Here is a 22,408-nt window from a genome sequence, read left to right on the forward strand (position 1 = left end):
TCTGAAACACTCACCCGGATCATTTAGATTCCATTTATGGGCACTAACTTCCAAACAGGAGAATTAAGAATTGGTGCAGAAAAACCTGTGTTTGGATTTTTAAACACAGACTGTTGGAGTCATTTGATTACATTTCCAGCCATCCCCCGAGATTTTCTCTCAACTTGGGGGACGTCTCCTAAATTGCCCATCAGCTGGCCATTTTGCAACAGGGGAGCTGTAAAATCATATACGTGGAGATCTAAATGACAGAATGATTGGATTTGTTTATATTTAATTTTTCCCTTCCTGCTCCCACATATCATTTGTCCTTAACGCCCGTATCTTTTTTTTTTTTTTTTTAATTTTTTTGGTTGTAGAGGCACAGGTGGTTCTTATTTCAGGGCTGTATGAACGGTTCTGCTATTCAAAGATTAATGAATAAAGGGAGCCTTGTAAATAGATTTGCATGATAATGGTAATAATGCTCTCCGCTGCCTTCTGTGCTTACTTCAATCTGTGCGCCCCTGAAAACGCCTCCCTCCCCCCATGCACGGGTCCGCTTGCCCCTCTTTCCCGCCACCTGACTCCACTGGCTGGGTCTTAGGCAGACAAAAGTGAGTCGGGAACGGGGCAGCTGCGCAGAGCAAGCAGGGAGAGGACAGGAAAGAAAGGGGAGAAGAGAGATGGAGACGGACCCACGGACGGAAGCAGACAGAAAGATGCCCAATGCTCTTCCGGAGAGGACGGTCTCTGCAGAATGCAGAGGAAACATCAAGACTTCCACTGTCCACGGCAAACAACACCTTCCCGCTTGCCTTCTTTTTCTGGCATCTGCTGCCCATCGCCATTCCGCGTCCCCTCCAACGTGTATTTCCATCACACGCTTGACGGCCTCACCTCTATCTTTTTGTCTCAAATCCATTACCTGCTCTAGCAGCGCACACATGTCAAGGCTCAGGAGTAACTTGTTTCGGAGAACCGGGTCCAGAAGCAAAAAAGCTAGCTGTGGATCTGGCTTTTATCTCTCACTGTATGGGGACGGGTCCAAATGGCTTGTCCTTGAAGACCATCCCAAGAGGCAGGAGGTTGGGCCGCTCTGAAAACGCACACAGTAGTGCCTCCCTGGGGGCTGAGAACCAGTCACCAGTCCAGGACTCCATGGGGCCTCGGGTTATGCTGGTCCCTGGGCCTCCCACTCAGTGTCCGTTCTCCTGTCTGTGTTCCACTGACCCGGCCCACTTGTGTGGCCTCTAAGCCCACGCGAGGACGATGAATGGGACAGGGTCTGTCACTCCGGAGGGAGGCCACCAAGACAGAAAGCACAAGCCAGGCCCTACAGCAGGAGAGAAAGCACAAGCAGGCTCTTCCCTACAGAGGAAGAGCCCAGCACCTATGCCGGCCGGTCCAGATGGAGCCTCCAACGGCGGGAAGATGCTGAGCCCAACAGGCATCGGGGCCCACACACCAGGCCAGGAAACAGAGCCCCTTCCCTTCCTTTGTCTCCTAAGACCTGCACGTGTTTTCCCTCATTTGAAGGGAGCCCGGAGCACTGGAAGCCGGGCTGACCCTCTGCCTCTCATGTTGATTAACATCCCACGGGGGCACACATTACTACCCACCCCACCTCCTTCCTCTGCGCCTTCTGATATCAACCGGGGAAAGGGAATCTAAAAATAAAGCTGGGGCCAGAGTGTGTACCACTCGATTGGGCTCCTGTGCTCACAGATCTGCTTATTTTGGCCTATCTCTCCCCAGCGATAAGGCTGCTAACAGCCTGTTATCAGCCAGTTGGTGAAAATGTGCTCCAGCCTGATTAAGCCTCAGTGTTTGCCAAGGTTATAAACAGCCGTTATCGTTTTCCCGAACAGAATAATCCGGACAGTATCAGCTCAGAAACATATGGGCCACACAGAGAAGATAGCCGCTGACGGACACTTCATTTTAATTGTAACGAGTGGGTAGCAGCAGCCTGCAGACAGCAGAGAGAGCTACCCGATTGGCAGCAGGGTTGTGGGGTGTGTGTGTGTGTGTGTGTGTATGTTTAAATCCCTTCTTCTTCCCTGGTCTCCAACGCCTAAACTGCTTTGATATTCTGGGTGGCATAATGAACTGGACCCTACCCCAGATGCTACTAGTCACCAAGCAAGACCCTCCCCCTAAAAGGCAGATGGGACCTTTCTGATTCTCTCACGGAAAAGAAAAGAAAGACAAAAAAAAAAAAAAAAAAAAAAAGCAAGAAAGAAAAGAAAGAAAAAAAAAAACTAGCAAAGGGAAACAGGGGAAACCAATTCAGTTGTCTCAGCTCTTCAGCCCCCAACTGCATTCCGAGAACCTGTCTGCTCCCCCCACCGGGGTCCCCTCCCCACGGCCAAGCACGACCGGAGACCTCCCACCAATGAGCGCCACACGCCAGCGTCCAGCACGTAGCAGGCCCTCGGCCCACGGCGGCTGGACACCCGTAACGGAGCGTCTATATCATTCCCTTCAACTCTTCTCATAGAGACACGGGCAGCAACCACGGTTGCGCTTGTGGGGGACAGGCCCGTGCTTGTGGAGATTGCGTGTCCTGAAAGCAATTTCCCAAATCCGGTTTCTCCCCATGTTCTTTCCCGACAGACCTGTTTCTCAGGCTTGTCACAGAAAGTCAACCCTCTGGGGCATCGCAGGGGAGGGAGGCAGCAAGGACCCAAAGAAAAACTCGTGAGGGTAAAAGTTTTGCTAGAAGCATCCATGCCTCTGCCCCCCGGTCAGCAGACGTCTCGGTGGCTGACGGTGCAGCCCTGGGTCACCGCTGAGGGCCCATGGCCAACAGCCACCCGGTCCTTTCAGGGGGTGACGCAATTTCCCCTCATGTAAGTGGACGGGGTGAGGAGCAGGGGGGAAGAAGGGCCCACGGCAGGAGGGTGCGAGGCGAGCGGGCCAGATGGGGTCAGCGACAGCAGGTGGATTCCAAGTCCCTTGGACTCAGCTGTCACTGTCCACTCTTCTGTTCAACATTGGAAGGAATCTGGTATCTCCAACCTGGTCATCCCCTTCCTTCATCCTGAATTCCCTACATGGGCCTTCTCTGTCCCCATAGGAAGAAAGGTGGCCCTTCACACCACCGGGGCACACACCCCATCAATTCAACAGCACTGGAGAAGGTCCCCAGTTTCAACTCTACTTCTGGAAGCCTTCCAATAAGGACAAGCAGGGAACTGAAATGAGAAAACGGGAACAAGTTAAGGGAACCCCAAAGAAGTTCCTTCCTACCCACGACGGTGCCTCTCTTTTTGGGATGTCACCTTCTCATTCTGCAGAGAGAGGATGGCGTCACTTTGCCCAGGAAGAAATGGGAGCAACAGCTGATACTCGCTGAGCACGGCGTGCAGGCCCCAATCCTACACACGCTCGCCCGTTTAACCCTCGAAACGACACTCCGCGGTGTGCCCCGTGACCCGCTCCCTGGCTGCACCTACACCACGCAGTGTGTCCTGGCACTGTGACGGCCTACACTGGTCCTGGTGTTGTCCGCCCACCCCGTGCCCTCCTCCCTGCGGATTTATGGGGCTCACGAGAAGCCACCCCCAGAGCTGACTGCTTTTTCACTCTCGACTGAAAATTGAGTCTGTGATAATGTTCCTGTAATAATATCAAATTCAGAGAAAGAGAGAGGAAGTCCGGCTGCTAGCTGAAATGAGCCTGAGGCACATGTTTGTTTTAATCCTTTTTTTTTCATGGCTTTTCAACACCTGCTCTCACCCTTCCAACTCGCCCTACAAAATAGGGCTTAGGTTGCCTCGCAGACAACCCTACGACTGGCCAGCAGATCCATGCAAGCATCTGCCGTGGGTGGTCTGTGTGCAATGTCTTGGTGGTCCTCAGCTCAGTCCCCCCAGACCAAGTTTCAAGGTCACAATGGTCTTCCCCTAATTACCATCAGAATCTGAAAATATCCTGGAAACATGAGAATCCCCCACTCTGAACTCAGGAGCCGGCTCAGCGGTGGGTTATTCAAGTTAAAGTGGGGTTTTCTCTCCTTTTCTTTTCTTGTTTACTTATTCTTTCTGTTTCCATGGACCTAGCTTTGTTCGGCTACAATTTGGGGCTAACGAGGCTAGAGAACTTCCTGCAACAAGCAGCTGGGCCTGTTTCTCTGGTGGGTCTGCTTCCCATTTTGTCCACAAGCCCCTCTTCCCCTGCGAAGCTTCTGGAAACTTTCATGGAACGAAGGCCAGCTCTCTGGGTGTCAACAACGGAGGCAGATGGAGCCTTCGGGGGACGCCGATTTTGACAAAGGGGACCTCAAAAAGTTGGGTGGGATGCAGCCATCCCGTCTATGCAGACTGGCCGCCACTGTGGACCATGGGTAGCCTTCTCGGAGCACCTGTGGCACCACCGCCACTGCCGATTGGCCTGGGTGCCCCATGACGGTGAGCATGGGGTCGGTGTTCCCCCAGTGTGCACCCCCAGCACCCCGCATGGAACGTGGCATCTGCTAGGCGCTCAGTGAGTGGGGGCTCGAGGGAAGGAACAGATTCAGGCCAAATGTGCCAGGTGGGGGTTTGAGGCCAAGCTCCTTGGAGACAGCCTTGATTCAGACCCGGCTCCGGCCAGGTGGGGGGTCTGGGTGGCTGTCAGTTGAGTGTCCGACTCTTGATTTCGGCTCAGGTCACGGTCTTGGGGTCGTGAGATCAAGCCCCGCATCAGGCTCCGTGCTCAAGTCTTCTGGAAATTCTCTTTCTCTCTCTGCTGCGCCCTCCCCGCCCCAACACCTGCTCTCTCGCTCTAAAATAAATAAATGAATGAATGAATGAATGAATGAATGGCAAACCCGGCTCTATTCCCCTATATCGGGCTCCGTGCTTAAGTCTTCTGGAAATTCTCTCTCTCTTTCTCTCTCTGCTGCACCCTCCCCCCAACACCTGCTCTCTCGCTCTAAAATGAATGAATGAATGAATGAATGAATGGCAAAACCCGGCTCTATTCCCCTACGCCTGCTTCCGCCCTGGCTCCTCCATCGCTAAGGTGAGGATGAAGTACCTGCGCCACAGATTTGCTGTGAAGGTGACATATGCTAAAGGCACTTAGACCAGAGCCTGACACCTCCGCGTCACTGGATACAAATAGTTCTTCTTGATGAATGACGACGCCTCAGTCACCCCCGCGTGCCCCTCACACCGCTCCTCTGCTGGGCAACGGCTCCGACGAGAGACAAGGCCGCCCCCGGGCCCCGCGCCCACAGCGCCGCCTGCCCCGTGGCCCGTGCCGGGCTGCCGGCTCCCGCCTCGCCGCCTGCCTCGCCGCTTGGCTCCGGGTTGGCTCCGGGCCAGCGCGCGACCCTCCAGATGCGGACACGTGTGGAGAAGCGGAATCCAGACGCTCGAAGGCGCTGCCAAGTCGTGCTCCGGGAAAGCAGTTCAAAGTCTAGCTCTGCGCCTGCGGCTCCCTGGGGCTCTGGGGCTCTGGGGCTCTGGGGCTCGGCCAACGCTCGGCCTCCGTCAGGGCCGCCCCGTCCGCGCCGGCTGCACCCTCGGGCCTCCCCTGAGCTCGGCCGCAAGTTCACGCCCCGGCCGGGCCCACGGCGAGCCCCTGGCCGCGCCGCCCCGCCACAGGCCTGCGGCCTCCCCTCGGGGCGGCAGCGTCTCTCGCTCGCGTGTCCCGCGGCCCCACAGGCCCCCACGTTCTCGTGGCTTCCCCCCATTTTCCCTAAAAGCCACCCCAGCCTGGAGGCCCCTGAACCATCTGCATTCCCAAGACAAGCTCTCAGGCGAGCAATTCGTGGCAGCTCGGGGCCTTGCTCTTTTCCTTCCTTCCCTCACCGGAAGCCGAGGGAATTCATAAGCAGGTCTGAGGGCCTTAGCATCCAGGCCTGACACGCGACACGATTCCCGGGGAGCTGTGCTCTCGTGCACACTCCCTGGCTCACACGCGCATTCACATCCCCCCAGCACGTATTCTCTCCCACACACACATTCACACTCTGTCTCACACACTCGTTCTCTCTCACACAGTCTCACGCACTCATTCTCTCTCATGCTCACAGGTCTCTCTCACACGTGGCCCCTCACACACTCACACACACTATCTGTCTCCAACACACTCACTCACATTCCCCACACACATACATACACTCGTTCTCTCACAGTCTCACACACTGTCACATTCACTCATTCTCTCTCACACACACACATATACACACGCACACTGTTACACACACTCGTTCTCTCTCACAGTCTCACACACTCATTCTGTCATGCTCTCAGTTCTCTCTCATACTCTCACATTACGCTCACTCTCTCACACACTCACACACCTTCTGTCTCCAACCCACACCCATTCTCACACACGCGATCTCACACAGTCTCACGCACTCATTCTCTCTCATGCTCACAGGTCTCTCTCACTCTTTCTCTCACATCACAGTCATTCTCTCACACACCTTCTGTCTCCAACACACACTCACTCATTCTCACACACTGTCTTACACACTCGTTCTCTCACATTCTCAAATCATACTCACATTCTCTCACATACACACTCACATTCCTCTCACACTGTCACACACACTCATTCTCACACACACACCCTACATGCACACTCACGTTCCAATACTCTCTCACATGAAATCTCACATACCTCCTCACACACACACTATTACACAGACTTGCATTCTCAGTCTCTCACCCTCACACTGCCTCACACACTCACACACTCACGCACACGCAGAGCCGTACAAGGGTGTGAGCCTCATCAGCCACAGTGTGGTTCTCAGCTCCCGCATCTCGGGCCCTGCCCTGGCCCAGGCTCGGCCAGCGCTCTCTCTCCTGGCCTCCTGCAGGAACGGTGCCAAATAAAATAACAAAATATTCATATGGCGAGGCACGTTAAAACCTTGGGAAGATTTAAGCCTGGGCTTCATGTCACAGCCGCCCCCTCCCGTAATCTGTATTCCCATCTCAGTGTCAGCGGAGCTGTGATCAGAATACCCAAGGTCTCATAAAAGATTCAGGGCTTACCACTTTCCTGACATTTGCTGTTTCGTGCTGTTCCTGCTCGCTCCCTCTCAGCCTGGAGGAGTCCACAGGCCTCGGCGACCCACCGCCGCAGGTGGCGGCCTGGCCGAGGCCGGCCAGGAACTTGGGACATGCACGGAACCCAACTCTGCCTGGGGTTCTGGTCTCCTTTAGTGACTCCTTTCACCTGGCCACAGTTCTCCTAAGACGGCGATCTGCCCCTTCCCCCAGGGTGCCTGGGAGCAGGACCTGGGGATCCAGGGGTTAGCGCGACCTGAAGAAGACTCTGCTCTTCACCAGGAGTGCTTTGGAGGGGAGGGCTGTGGATGCCTGACTCAGTGTCGGGTTCTCATGACAAGTTACACCACAGACCGTAAGCATTCTTTAACTTCATGAAGTGTGGACGCTATCATTTGTAGGGGTGGGAGCCCGCCGCATAGGGGCTAAGCACCTCCTCTGATGGCCAAGTTCAAAGACGGCCACATGACTCACGCGTAACTCCACAGCTGCCATATTGGACGGGTACCACATGGCTATGGATATTAGTAGTTGAAAAAGTCAAGCAAGGTGTATTATGACATAAGGAAACCAAATGTAGCTAGAGGGGTGATGGTGAACACACCCTTTGACTTACTAAGAGGATCACCAGAGGCGACCCACCAACTTTCCAATTGTATGATCTGCTTTCCAATCACGTATTTTATATCCAGCTTACCAGAAAAACATCAATAAATAAAGTGAGTTATAGCATGCTTCTTAGGGATGTCACACATCCTCACACAAGAGAACCTCGGATGCACCGACAGGGTAGGGGCCCAACGACCTAGAGAGATGGCAAGAGGAGGAGAAAGGACACATTGCCTCACGGCTAACATCACCAACCATCCAAGGCCACGGGGACAGGAAAGATCAGTGGCTCCACAAAATAGTAACAGAAGCAAGACACTTTCGAGGTACACCTAAGTCACAAGTGTCTAAAATTTTTACAATGAAGGGGGAAAAAGCAAATAGACTTCCAAAATTGCAGCAAGCAATAAAAAACAAAAGGCCTGTTATAATTTACTCTCTTTTGAAAACATATTGTCTTAATTATTCTCTAAACGCTATGGCTAATTTTAGGCAAATTAGCACAAAATCCCAAATCAAAGTGCCATTCACACGTAGGTACTTCCCTAACATTAGGTGGCACGAAGGTGAACAGGTGCTATAAACAACCTCTTTGAATGTTTTTAATGTATCCACTAATAAAACCTTCTGATGAGGTTAAAAAAATTCTCGAACACAAATTGAAAATTAAAGGCAAGTTGATGGTACATCCACATTAAATATGTCAAGTGAGAAAATTATAATCCAAATGTCTCCGTCCCTCTGAAATCCTTCACTGCGAAAGGCTCGTAATGTAAATGTGTGTATGTGTATGTACATATGATTCTGCACATGCGTTTGAAAAATCAAAGAGGCTAACATATATATAAGTGGTGAACCCTAAGATAATACAGAAAGAATATGCCCTCCAGACTCAGAGATGGATACACCCGTAAACATGGGCCGTCGGACTCAGGCAAGCAAACAGGTCATTTCTTATTATGGAGTAATTTAGCCCCGAGAAATTCCACAGAACACTTCAAAGACTGAGTTAGGCCATATTCTTTGGGTAACAAACACACTGTTGAAGAGAAGTCCACAGTCAGACATTTCTGAAAGTTAAAAAAAGCCTGTCATTGACCATATTGGGTAACTGGTTTTTTTTTTTTTTAATTACCAGATATAACCCACATCATATACTTTATTATTTACAGTAAAAAAATTTGTTTTCAAAGACATATTATAATAATGGGTAAGTGAGTGGTTCTTCTGGTACCTGGGTGGTTCAGTTGGTTAAGCGTCTGCCTTTGGGTCAGGTCATGATCTCGGGGTCCTGGGATCGAGCCCCACATCCTCCACCCCCACATCAGGTGCGGGGAGCCCTGCTTTTTCCTCTCCCTTTGTTGCTCCCCCCTGCTTGTGCTCTCTCCATCTCTGTGTCAAATAAATAAATAAAATCTTCTAAAAAAATAAAAAATAAAATAAATGGGTGCTTCTTAACAAGGGATGATTACCCCTCCCCCAACCAGAGGGCACCTGGCAATGTCTGGAGACATTTTGGCTGGAATAACGGGGACACTGCCTACTATGGTAGAGAACAGAGATGCCTCTGAACACCTTACAGAGCAGAGTACAGCCCCCACAACAAAGAATCTTCTCGCCTAAAAAATCTAGAGTGCAGATGGTCAGAAACCATGATACAGATGATCACAAACATTACAAAATTCCTAAAGTCAGGTCCCTCAAAGGCTTTTAAGAAATAAAAAAAAGGGATCCCTGGGTGGCGCAGCGGTTTGGCGCCTGCCTTTGGCCCAGGGCGCGATCCTGGAGACCCGGGATCGAATCCCACGTCAGGCTCCCGGTGCATGGAGCCTGCTTCTCCCTCTGCCTGTGTCTCTGCCTCTCTCTCTCTCTCTCTGTGACTATCCTAAATAAATAAATAAAATATTTAAAAAAAAAAAAGAAATAAAAAAAAATTTTTTTTAAAGAAATAAAAAATTTTTAAAAAAAGAAATAAAAAACTTTTTAATTAAAAAAATTTAAAAAGAGAGAAGTTGAAAAACATAATAAAGAACTCCTTTTAGCAGCATTTCGATTATTTGAATGTTTAGCTGCTTTGGGGGGGGAGATCACGATACATTACCTCACGTAAAATACGCTCCAAAAGCCCATCACCTGTACTCAACACGGTAGCCCTCCACCGAGAAATGCTGGGAAATAAGCAAGAGTCTGACCGAAAAACCACCGTGAGAGATCTTCAGCGAACAGAGGAGTAATCCTGACCGATTCCTTCAAATCAGATAAAGTAAGATATAACAAGAGCTAACTTTTTAGCCAGTGAAAAATAAACACGTCTGGTATTTCAGAGTCCTCCATGTGTGTAGCCATCCAATTCCACAGCATCAGAGCCTTGACGCCCAGTAATATAATAATATTATTTTTGAGACCGGTTAAGGTATAAAATGTGCGTAGTCTCAGCCTTTAATATTAATAAGTCTTGTAACTAGCAGTTTCTCGTAGCTCCGAATTCTTGAGCACAACTAGAAAGGGCACTTATCCTGAAAAATCTAATAAATTTACAGTTTTATATACTTCCTTCAATTGTAAAAGTCTTGTTCAATAAACTTTAAAATGCCACTATAGAGCAATAACACAGACAGTATAAACCCAGCCCTGGGAAAGCTGTGCAACCAGAAATTGTTCCCCTTTCTGCTAGAGCAATAAAGTTTTATATGTTTGAACTGACTGTAAAAAGGTTTGAATGTTGGCAACTGGGGAATAATCTGTCTTCTTTATAGTTATTATCATATTTCCCACAAGACCCCTTGGTCTGTGTCAATCCTTCTTGTATATGACACCTTTGTACTGTCAGCGAAAGCAAGACTACTTTACTTTTTTTTTTTAACTATAGGACTTGTATCTGTTTTCCTTCAGATTACAGCTAACAGGAATAAATTATTTCTGACAAGCATCTATTGCAGCGTTTTACCAAATAAAGCTGGTTGTGAGCTGCTTTTCCAAGAGCAAGGGGGGGAGCCTCCTCCCCTTCTCTCTTTCTCTCAACTGATTCAAATGCAATTCAGGGGTGGTTAAATTGGAGGAAATGCCAAGAAAAAGAGATTTGTAGGGAAGTGGCTCTGAATGCCAGAGCCCACCGTAACAAGGCGGCGCGGTCCTCATGGGCGCTGTTGGAGCTGTGCGGAGAAGAGGTTTAGGAAAGGTCAGAGGACAGGCCATTCCTTTTCCTTTCCTCCCCGTCTCAGGCCTGAGAGTATGTGGGCTTCTCGGTTCAGGCAGAAACTGAGTGCAGCCGGCAGAAATGGCTGTGACCGAGAGAGAGAGACAGAGAGAGAGAGAGAGAGACCCACGTTGTCACCCGCAGGCTTGGGCCCTTGGCTAACAGGTCATCCCCGCCAGAAGGAGTTCAGGCTCATGAGAGTCAGTACAGATACTGTGTGTGTGTGTCTGTCTGTCTCTGTGTCTGTATCTGAATGTGTGTGTGCTGTATGTATATGTGTAGTTTTGTGTGTGTGTTTGTGTGTCTGTCTACATCGGGGTGTCTGTGTGCTTGTGTGTGTGTGTGTGTGTGTGTGTCCGGGTGTCTGTGTGTCTGTATCTAGGCGTATGTGTCTGTCTCTATCTGGGTATCTGTGTGTATCTGTCTGCCTGTCTGGGTATCTATGTGTGTGTGTGTGTGTGTGTGTGTGTGTGTGTCTATATCTGGGTGTCTGTCTGTGTCTGTCCAGATGTCTGTCTGTGTGTGTCTGTCTGTATCTGAATGCCTGTGTGTCTGTCTATGGTGTGTGTCTGTCTGTCTGTATCTGGGTATCTATGTGTGTGTGTGTGTGTGTGTGTGTGTGTGTGTGTGTGTATCTGGGTGTCTGTCTGTGTCTGTCTAGGTGTCTGCCTGTATCTGAATGCCTGTGCGTCTATGTGTATGTCTGTGTGTCTGTCTGTATCTGAATGCCTGTGGGTCTATGTGTGTGTCTGCATGTCTGTATATCTGTGTGTCTGTGCCTGTATCTGAGCGTCTGTGTGTCTGTATCTGAGTGTCTCTATGTCCATGTGTGTCTGTCTGTCTCCCTCCCCTGGTCCCACCACTATAACTCAACTCCAATGATACAAACCTATACCAAGTAACCCACTACCCACACAATCCAGACACGTTCTCCTCCGTCTCATCTCTAGACCATCGTCCCGAAGTTCCCCTGCCTTCACACATTTACGATAGCACGGGGGGGAAATCAGAGAGGAACAAGGATGTTTGCAAACACCAAGTTTTCAAAAATCAGAAGACATGTCGTGGCTGGACATCAGTGGAACCGGCAGGGTAAGTTAAGCATCTCTGCACTGTGGCACAGACCAAGTCCTAACAGGAGACCATGAGAAGAGGATGGCCGGTCACCAAACACAGGCGTAAACATATACACATACACCCACGTGAGGGCACACACTCACACACACAACTCAGCCAACTCTAAGTGGACAGGTGGCTCCGGTATGGCAGCTGCGGCGTGGAAGGGAAATGCCTAACGGTACCTACAAATACACAACTCTATCAGCAGGAGGCAGTGCACGTGCACGTGAGTAAACACAATCGCATCTCCGAGATCTTGGAAAAAGCTGGAGCTCGTGAGCATATTCACGTTTGTGAATGCAAATCCAGGGCACCCTCTCACTCTCCCCTTATGATCCCCATCTCCAGGAGTGTCCGGGCAACACTGTCACAGGCTCTCCTGGCCCAGTTCGAGCCGCCAACATTCTAACCTGTGTGCAGGGGACACCGCAGGTATCCTGACGGTGGTCACCACAGACTGCACAGGAGGAACGAGGAGAGGCATTGCTCGCTCCTGCCACCCATTCCCCGCAACTGCTACAAACTAGATTTTTGAACAAAGATGTAGGCACTTGCATCTTACCAACCCTTCAGGGACAGCTGTCTACAGGAACACCCTGGATCCGTAATACCAGTTCTCTAGTCTCCTCAAAAGTTCTTGATGCAGGTCAAAAGTTCTTGGGTTGGGGTCATAGGTCAGAGGACCATTAATTAAAGGACAACAGATGCTTTTTTTTTAAATTTCAGGATATAAAACAGGTTTAGGAAAGGGCACAAATCACAAGTGCAGAGCTCAGTGAACTAAGAGGAACTTCCTTACAGATGTGTATGCCATCCTTGGATAGGACCATGCTAATCTTCTCCGTCTTGTTCTCATTTTTTATATGTGTTGTTGAAGTGAGCACACGGGCTGCATTTAAAATGCTCTCACATGGTTGGGGCACCTGTGGAGCTCAGCGGTTGAGCACCTGCCTTCGGCTCAGGGCGTGACCCCAGTGTCCTGGGATCGAGTCCCGCATCGGGCTCCCTGCAGGGAGCCTGCTTCTCCCTCTGCCTGTGTCTCTGCCTCTCTCTCTGTGTCTCTCATGAATAAACAAATAAAATATTTAAAAAATATAATAAAATGCTCTCACATAGCAGTGGATCCTCAGCTTCAGGACCAGTAAGTGAGGCACCACCATGGTGGAACGGGAGGAGGCGCAAAGGTAGAGGTATTTCCCAACGAGTAAGGTATGTGCAGCAGGAATCTACTTCCTGGGAGGTTATTTATGAAAAGCAGATTCCTAGGCCAGAGAGCAAACCTGCCTGTGACTCTGCATTTTATAAGCAGCCCAGGTTATTCTGGAGGCTAACTGGTCTCACCTGCTGAAGGATACCGGCAATTCCCCCCGAAAGGAGTTCCCTATTCCCAAGAGGAAGGGCCCAGTGCACACCCTTCTGAGCTAAGAGGTGGTGAAACGGACAGCGCTGTGAGCTACGGCTTGGGAGACAGAAAAGAAGGGGAGTTAGAAAAATAGCTGATCCACAAGGGGAAACCACTGCCCTTCTCTGCTTTGTTCCACTTTGCTCCTGAACTCTGGTCTCCATGTCCGCCCACTTTAGGCATCCTAGAGGGGCCTGGATGCACAGAAGCAGAGTCTCCCGAAAAGGCCAGGAGCCAGATCTCCCCTCTTCCTTGTTACTGTCCTTCTTGTACGTTTCAAACAAACCCAGGGCTTTGTACCTACTGGGTCCAAAAATACACTCCTCCCCACCCACTGCTGCATGAACCCAACTGAAGCTGGCTTTTATAGGGACACATTTGAAGACAATGTCCCAGGACCACAGAGGCCATCAGGAAGACACCATGACAGGCTCCAGCCTTTAGAACAAGCAAGAGGCAGAAGGATCCCAGCAGCCCAAGGCAGACTCACACGGAGAGGGTCTAGTCGTGGGGTTTCCTCAGCTTACAGATTCTACCCAAATATACGGAACTCTCTCAAAATACAAATGGAGCAAAAAAGGCAGACCAGAGGGCATCAGGCATTACTGCGACTGTTCCTGCTTCTCAACCATCATGACCACCACCAATGCACTACTGGGGTAACTAACAAGTTCTGGTGTCAGGTACTGGTCGAAAGCCTTCAGATGCGCCAGCACATTCTACCCTCAGAGCTGTTCTCTTTTTAAAAATATTTTATTTATTTATTCATGAGAGACACAGAGAAAGGGGAAAACACAGGCAGAGAGAGAAGTAGGCTCCCTATGGCGAGCCCGATGTGGGACTCGATCCCAGGACCCCGGGATCATGACCTGAGCTGAAGGCAGATGCTTAAGCACAGACCTAGATGCACCCCCGCCAAAGCTACTCTCACCGTAATGCGTCAACAATATTATTTACCAAGAGACAAGATTGTGTCATCAGTTGGGACTATTTTTCATGTCCACCTAGCATTCCTTCCTGCTCCATTTAAGGCTGGATATAAGGGTGTCTGAGCACATAAAGTAGACATGGGCAAGAACAGAACATTTTCTGTTAAAAACTGTCAATAGGGGATCCCTGGGTGACTTAGAGGTTTGGCGCCTGCCTTTGGCCCAGGGCTCGATCCTGGAGTCCAGGGATTAAGTCCCGCGTCGGGCTCCTGGCATGGAGTCTGCTTCTCTCTCCTCCTGTGTCTCTGCCTCTCTCTCTCTTTCTCTATCATAGATAAATCTTAAAAAAAAAAAAAACTGTCAATAAGCTAAAAAAATAACAAGGGAGGTTATATACTAGGTGCCTCAGGACAGCAAAAGACACCTCAGGCGATGCTTCTTTCTAGGAGGAACTGAAAATCTGGTGAGGAAGACTGGAAACAGGGAGAAGAAAGTATTAGAGACAAACAGATGACAAGTCAATAGAAAAGAGGGTAATGCAATGCCAATCATAGGGAAAAAAAATATATATATATACAGAATATACCCCTTTTCTCAGGAAATTTTTAATATCCTTCATAAGACAAGATGCTCTCATGCAAAACAATCAAACACCAGAAACTGTAACTAGCCAGCTGTTACACATAGTCTACAAATCTGAGGAATCAAGAGAAACGAACATTCTATACAGGCCATGGTTGTTGAGAAAAGTATAAGACAGCAAAGTGTGAAGGACAGACGGAGACCAGACATACACAGGACAAACCAGAGACAGGTGACCGGACATCCCCAGGACGAGCAGCCGAAAAAGCAAGACTTCCACCCTGTCTGGCAGGTGTGGACCCAGAAGCGAGGACGAGATCTAGAGGAAAAGGAAGCAGGAGGTAAGACTGGCCCCTCACCTCCAGTGGTCAACCTATGCCAACCTGAGACTTGGCACGGTCGACCATGCCCCCCCAACCTAGGTCCTTCTCCTCCTGTGGAAATACTAAGGACCTCTGAAATCAAACTGACAATCAAAAAAAAAAAAAAAAAAAACCCAGAATGTGGACTATCTTATCATCATGAGGGCCCTTAGCGGCATGGCCTCATAGGGCGCAGTCACATCTCCGAGAACGAGGTTGGGCTGAAGAAGATCTTGGATGGAAGAGCTCCAGGGAAACATCCAGCAGCTGCTGGAGGTGGGGTCCGAGCTCCAGCAGGCAGCATGTTCCAAACAGAATCAAGGCCAATGATCTACATTCTCTATGAGCCCTTCTCTCTCCAAAATCCAGCGGCTCCATGAAACTTTGAAGAGGAGAAGACGAATACCCCAGCTGTAGGGTGACTGCAGTCCCCGGGGTCCCCAACGAAACCAACGTCCCACCAGGGCGGTGTCCTTGACCATGTGACCACCACTTTAGCATCCGCCGAGGATGGCACTGCTTGGAGCACGCGAAGCCGCTGACTTGAAAACACGATTTCTTGGGTGAAGTTCTTCACTTTATCACTTAATGCGTGTTTATTGTCCTGTTACTAACAACAGAAATAATGGTAATACTTTGGTATTTGCACAATGTTTTATAGCCTGCCAACACTTTCATAAGCGTGATTATGTTTACTCCCGATAATAAATTTAGCCACGTTATGGATGAAGAAACTAACGCCCAGAGAGTACATGATTCACTCGAGGCCACCCAGCAGGTAGATGGGGGGGGGGGGGGCCGGGTCGGCTGAGTCCTCCTAATTTACTAAATCCTTGTCAGACGCAGGACACAAGAGTGAGTAGGAAAGGCCACAGGAACCCAGTGCCGAGGGAAAAAGCATGTTGCTCACAGAACCCGACCACATTTCAGCTCACTGCACTGCACCCCACCTGCCTGGTTGGGTCCCTGGGGTGTCCCATCCATGCAGGGTGCCCACCTGATGGGCTCACCTTGCAGCAGGCACCGTGCTTGACAGGGGGGTAATAAAGATGACCCTATCTGCCCTTCCCTCCCCCCGACAGGTGGGCCAGGGGCACAGGGCTAGGCACCAGCTACGGAGAGCAGCAGGGCGTCTCCGGGGGGCGAGTGTGTGTGGGGGTCAAGCAAGGGAGCCAAGCACCAGGAATTTCCCGCCCTCCCAAGTAATCCAAGTGCTCCCAATGGGTCTCCAGTGGAGAAACCAGCAGAGCCCCTCCTCCCCCAGATCCCCTGGGGAGCACCCAGGCTCTCTGATGCACCGTCCCAGGCGTCATTAGGAACATGCTAGGCCCCCTGCTCCCCACACTCCCACTCCCCTGCCGGAAGGAAAGCCCCCCAGGCTCCCACAGAGGGACCCAGAGAGAAGCCCCGGTACCCACAAAGGGGAGCCAGCGTGCCAAGGGTTAAGCACGCCCCGTAATAAGCATCTCTGTTCCGGCATGTTGCGAGAGCCCATTACCTCCCGCCACATTACCTCATTCATTTCTTATATGCGGATGGTTTATTTTCCCATGAGCACCCTGGCTCTCAGTATTAAGTCCCCTCCTTCGCCTCTATTTCTCTATCCATCACATTTAACACTCTGACAGTAACAGTCTATAATGTTTCTATTCTACAAAACCGCTCTGTCAACTCCGGGCTTCCAGAGCAGCAACTGAGGAAAATAAATAACATCAACGCCAGGGACGACAGCATCACAGCTCCCTTTCTGCTGGGCTTTTTTATTTTATAGGATTCTACAAAGGGAGAAAAAAAATAAAATAAAATAAAGGGGCCAGGGGAGGTGGAAGCCAAGAAGAGAAGAATTTCCTTCTCATCCAACAGACACCTCACAGACCTGAAGGGACAGTCACAGAGCTTCCCTTTCAGACAAAGCAGTGATTCCCACCAACCCCCTCCCTCCTCTCGACTCCCCTGACCAACCCCCCCCCACCACCACCACTTTCCATTTCCACGGTGGTTCACGAAAGGACTGATGTTCACTGCACTGCACTCCCTCTACCTGCCACCGTGGAGGCAGAGCAACACAGAGCTGAGGGAGCGTGCGGCACCCCATCCACGGTGCAGGGCGATTCATAAATTCTTGTCATCTTTTCTGGAGCAAGAGGGGGTGGAGGCAGTCCGGTGGCCCACCACCTTTGTTCTGGGGGAAGACACCCAGGGAGCGGCAACTCTGGAACCCAAGAGCAGGCAGCAAGGCAAGGGAGCATTAAGTACCGAGAAATAAATCACTCTGGAAAGCTGCCTCGTCTCCACCTTCTGGGGGCGCGGGGGAGGTGGTTACCAAAACTGTGTTTATTTTCATCATTCTGGATGTAAATCATTTTAAAACATGTTATATTTCCATCTAGCTTCTTTAAAAAGATATCCAGACAGATAGGTAGATGGATAATCTTGAACATAATTTGGCTTCCTCTTCGTGACCCAAATCATTTATCATTATGAATGCCAATTACCACCCAGACCCACTGCTAGGTGGGAGCCTGCCTGTCTACTGTACATAAACTCCACCTGCTGGGCCGTGCAAGTTTTCTCCTCTCCTCTGCACAGTCTTTCTGCCTCCTGGAGCTTCCTCTTCTTCAACGGCGGTAGTGTTATAGTTAAGAGCGCGGCTGTGGGACCAGATCATGGAAGCCAAACCCAACCATTGGCTATAGACCCTTGTTTTCGTGCCTTCCTCCCCCGGGGAAATGGAGACAAACTTGTTACCCAGCTCCTAGCAGGGGTCATGAGGATTACCCGAGTTAATACCTGTGAGCCCTCGAGCCAGGGTCTGCAGTTAGCAATGGCGAACTGTGCTCAGTAAGGATTAGTTATGACCACATATATATTCTGGCAAGAGCTGGAAGACCAGACAACCATACCATTGGAATTGTGTCTGAAATAAGATCAAAGAGATTCTGGGTGGTGGCCTCTGGGCTCTCTGATGAGTCAACTGCACAGTCCGAAGTGCATGGCGCCTTTATTTTGGTCACATAGAGGCCTTCTATGCTAATGTCCTGGCTCCCTGTTACTTCAGATGGGCGAGGCTGCTAACACTGAGCTCTGAATGGTGAGAAGTAACTACCAGAGAGACTCATTTGGGATAAGGAAAGAATGAGGAGACAGGAGGCAAAACAACTAACTGAAGGCCTTTCACTGAATACTGCCAAACGCAATCCTGTAATTCCTTCCATCCGACAGAAACAAGAGGTACAGTGTACACAATGCTTTGATTAGTATGACATACTCTGTGTGTTATTGTTTTTACCAACAGGAACATTATTATCACTCATCTTTGCACCCTAGAACAGTTATAAGGCACTTCTAACCCTAAGAGCATTCAGAGGTGGGAGTCTTGCTTTCCCTTGACTCCTACGCAAGGGACCACGGACTTTCTTTGTTCCATCTCAGTCTGTGGCAGAATGGAGAAAAGGACAGGCTCAGAGCCCAACCCTCCTGACGATGGGTACCCTGAAGGGTACTCACACTGATTCCCCAGACATGCTCCCCACAGAGGGAAGGTCAGACTCCAGCATGTCTAAGGCACTTCCTGCAAAGCTTCAGAGGAATGCCTGCATTCCAACAGAAGGGGCAAATGTGAGAAAAAGCTAAGACCAAATAGGATACAGCATGTCTGATGCCTGGAGGCAAGGAGGAACTGGTTCCTGATACTTCATTTCTTGTCTAGTTCAATTCCAAATATCACAGTCTAACTTACTGAGGCAAAGATCACTTCTGCTTTTATAACTTTTTATTTGGGGGGTGGGAGAGTAGATATAAGGATCATCATCAGACTAAGTGATGTTATTTCATTATTTTAAATGATCACATTTCATTAGTGCTGCTTACAGTACTCCTTGACACTCTAATTTTTCTATTTTGGTGACAGAAAGGGAAAGGTGACCTCGCAGCACCAAAGATGTCCCCTAGGGAAAGAGTGAGCTGAGCCTTTCATAGAATTTTCCAACAAATTAATACTGAGAATGCCTATGTAGAAAGAAGGCACTAGAGGGAAAATGCATAGGTAGGCACAGTTCCTACATTCCAAAGTTTATAATTTAGTGAAGAGAGAGGGACATATGAACAACTAGCTAAAATTAGGAGTTGAATAATTAGAAAAATACATGCTAATTAAAGCTACAGGCATTTTGTTATAGAAACATGGTAGAAGGGGTGATTACTTTAAATGGGAGTCTTAGGAGAGCTTTCAGATTTTCACAGAAAGAGAGAGATTTGGGAGGCTGCGGAGTTTTCAGTTGTTAAGGGCTCAGCTATCGTAGTCATTCAACCCAAATTCAAATTCCTAATCTGCCAGTTCCAACCATGGGTAATCAGGGCAAGTTTTTTAAGCCCTTTGAGCTCAGTTTACTGGTCGATATAGTGGGGACAATGACAGTATTTACCTTACAGGCTTTGGAGGGAAGGTTAATAATAAACATAAATAACACAGTGCTTGGTACACAACCCCTAAATTAATATTAGCTATTATCATCGTCATAATACTCCCCCCAGACCTTATGAAGTCAGTGATATTACTATCTCTACTTTTAGTACTGAGAAAACAGACAAGAGAGAAATTAGGTAACCTGCCCAATGTCACACAGTAGATGGAAGACTCGGGACACAACCTCAAGTCAGTCTGACTCCAAAGTCAAAATTCTTTCTCACTATATTTTACTCTGGTCCACAAGAAGAAACTCTAGCTCCTCCCAGAAAGGAAGTCCAAGATCTAAAAAGCAAAGTCTTGGAAATCACCGGAAAATAGAGCATGATGCTAGCAGATTACACATTTTTCTCTGAAGAAACAAAGTCAAATGAATGTCAGACACATGTTCCATAAGAAACTCAACAATACACAGAAGCAATCACAATATTCCATGAAACTGAAAGATCTACCACAATATGAAATGAACGAAACTCTACAGGTATTCCAATTCCCGCCCTTTCCTAACTTCTTTGTCCTTATTAATGTCAAGCCCATTTTCCCAGGTAACACAGAAACACAGACACATAGATAAAGAGATGGAAGACAACTCAGAGTCTAGTTTGAACCTGCACACAGTTCAGAAAAGGCCTCTAGGGCAATCCCAGCAAAGCATCATTTCCCACAGCTACATGATAATGCAGGAATCTGTGACCATACCCTCTGGCTATTTTGGGACAGTTATAATCGTTAAATAGTTTTTTTTTTATGTACTAAGTCATCTCCCATCTGAAACTTTTTGTGGAATACAAATTAATCAATGACTTAAATGATTCAACTATTCCTGACTCCTACTTTTCTTTCAATTTCCATATCTAGATGCTTACCACACACTGTTAATCTTTCTTTCAAAACAGTCCGAGGCATTTCATTCTCAAAATACCACTTCATCTACCCAGACCCCAGGTCCTCTTGTCTCCTGGCTGACCTTCCTTGTCTTCAATCTTCCTCTTCAGTCTAGTATACATCCTGCACATTTTTATCAGAATAGAAGTCCTTAACTCTGATTTCAGTGTCATCTATGTTCAAACAACCACAGGGTATCCACTTCTTCTTCTTTTTTTTTTTTTTTTTGATTGCTTGATTGACTTAAAAGAGGGAGAACACACAAGCAGGGGGAAAGGGAGAGAGAGAATCTCAAGAAGACTCCCTGCTGTGCACTAAGCCCTATGCATGGCTAGATCCCATGACCCTGATCATGACCTGAGCCAAAACTAAAAGTCGGATGCTCAACCAACTGTGCCACCCAGGCACCCCCACAGGGTCTCCACTTCTTGCCTGAAGCCCTCTGCTAGACTTTCAATGCCATAAGGTCAGTGCCAACCACTTTATCTGTTACAACCTATTTCTCATACTTCCCAATAGAGATCTTCCAACTTGGTCTAAGCAAACATTTCATAGGACACTCCCAACATAGAGACCATGCACACAGAAACAGTGGCATATTAAGTTTTATGTAACATGTCTAAAGCCATATAACCACTCATGGATGAGCTAGGGCTCACTCCTCAGACTCCCTGTCTATGGCTCATCCTGAGTCCATCAAGGTAAGATATGGTACTAAAATTGCCTGCCTCTGGAGAATGTTGAGACCATTGGATAAGATGGTGCCCACGTGACTCCCTAGTTCATACAGTGAATGATTATAGAGCATCTACTAAACATCCAAGCCTGTCCTAAACAATTGCAAGAAGAAAAGAAACACAATAGAAAGACATTAACCTCAGAGTCCTTAGAGTCCAATTGGAAAATAAACACGTAAAAAATAAAATTACAGAGACTAGGTAATATAATTTACAATGAAAGAATATAAGGCAAAGTGAATACAAAGAAGAAGGAATATCTAGGGCTGAGTCAGAATATTTGGACAAGGTCTCTGCTAGGGTTTGAATGATTAGCTGTAGTTTACTTTAGGGATGGTGGGTACAGGGAATCCCTGGTGGAGGAGACAATCTCCAAAGGTATAATGAAAAGTGTGGCAAGTGCTAGGTATTGTAGGGAACTCTATGTATTTGCAGCCTACAATGAGGTAGAAGAAAATGGTGGGAAAGAGCCCTGGTGAAGTAAATAGACAAGGCCTAGATCACAAGGCTCATGTACTTATGCCAACGCCTTCGGAGTTCATCCTGCAGATTTCAATGTCATGCCCATGATGCATGCTCAATGATGCTCAGATTCAGGGCATACTCCGGAGTGTGCACCCAGAGAAATGCCCAGTTCCTAGCAGACTATAAAGCTACTTCTCTTCAAGAAAGCATATAGGAATTCAAGTGAGTGAAAGCGACGTTTGAATGTTGATAATTTGAATTAGTTTAAAATTCTAAATAATTTCCGAATCTCAGGTCTTAGCCTATTATTAATATCATAATTCCTTCGACATACTTCACACAACTATAGTTTTGGGACTGTAGCTTTTGACACTGGGGCTGACAGTGAAGAATTCTCAATAGGGGTGTGGCAAGCAGGTTTGCATGTTAGGAGTGTGGGCCATGAGGTGGGCCTCAGAGAGGATGAACAGCTGTAAGATATTAGGGGCAGAGATACCAGCTAAGAGGTCAACGTAGCTGTCTGGGTGAAAGATGGCGAGGGCCTGACCCAGGAGTGTGGCAGATGGGGGGAGAAGAGGATATGAGACATTGTTAGGGTGGTGTGTTTACCTTGATATTCCCTCATCTGGCATTAAGCCTGGCATAAAGTGTTCAACAAATGC

At 48.5% G+C, this 22,408-nt stretch overlaps 1 protein-coding gene and 1 non-coding gene across 8 annotated transcripts in view; both read right to left on the reverse strand.

Moving 5' to 3' along the window:
• The window catches only part of PBX1 (PBX homeobox 1), a 325,781-nt gene that overhangs the window by 173,006 nt on the left and 130,367 nt on the right, over window positions 1-22,408 (reverse strand). The gene's annotated exons all lie outside the window — the stretch shown is intronic.
• Window positions 12,699-12,803, reverse strand: LOC125754583 (U6 spliceosomal RNA). The gene has a single exon (XR_007409230.1). It is a non-coding gene; the product is annotated as a U6 spliceosomal RNA (small nuclear RNA).

The sequence above is a fragment of the Canis lupus genome, chromosome 38, assembly GCF_003254725.2.
Source record: "Canis lupus dingo isolate Sandy chromosome 38, ASM325472v2, whole genome shotgun sequence".
Taxonomy (NCBI): Eukaryota; Metazoa; Chordata; class Mammalia; order Carnivora; family Canidae; genus Canis; species Canis lupus.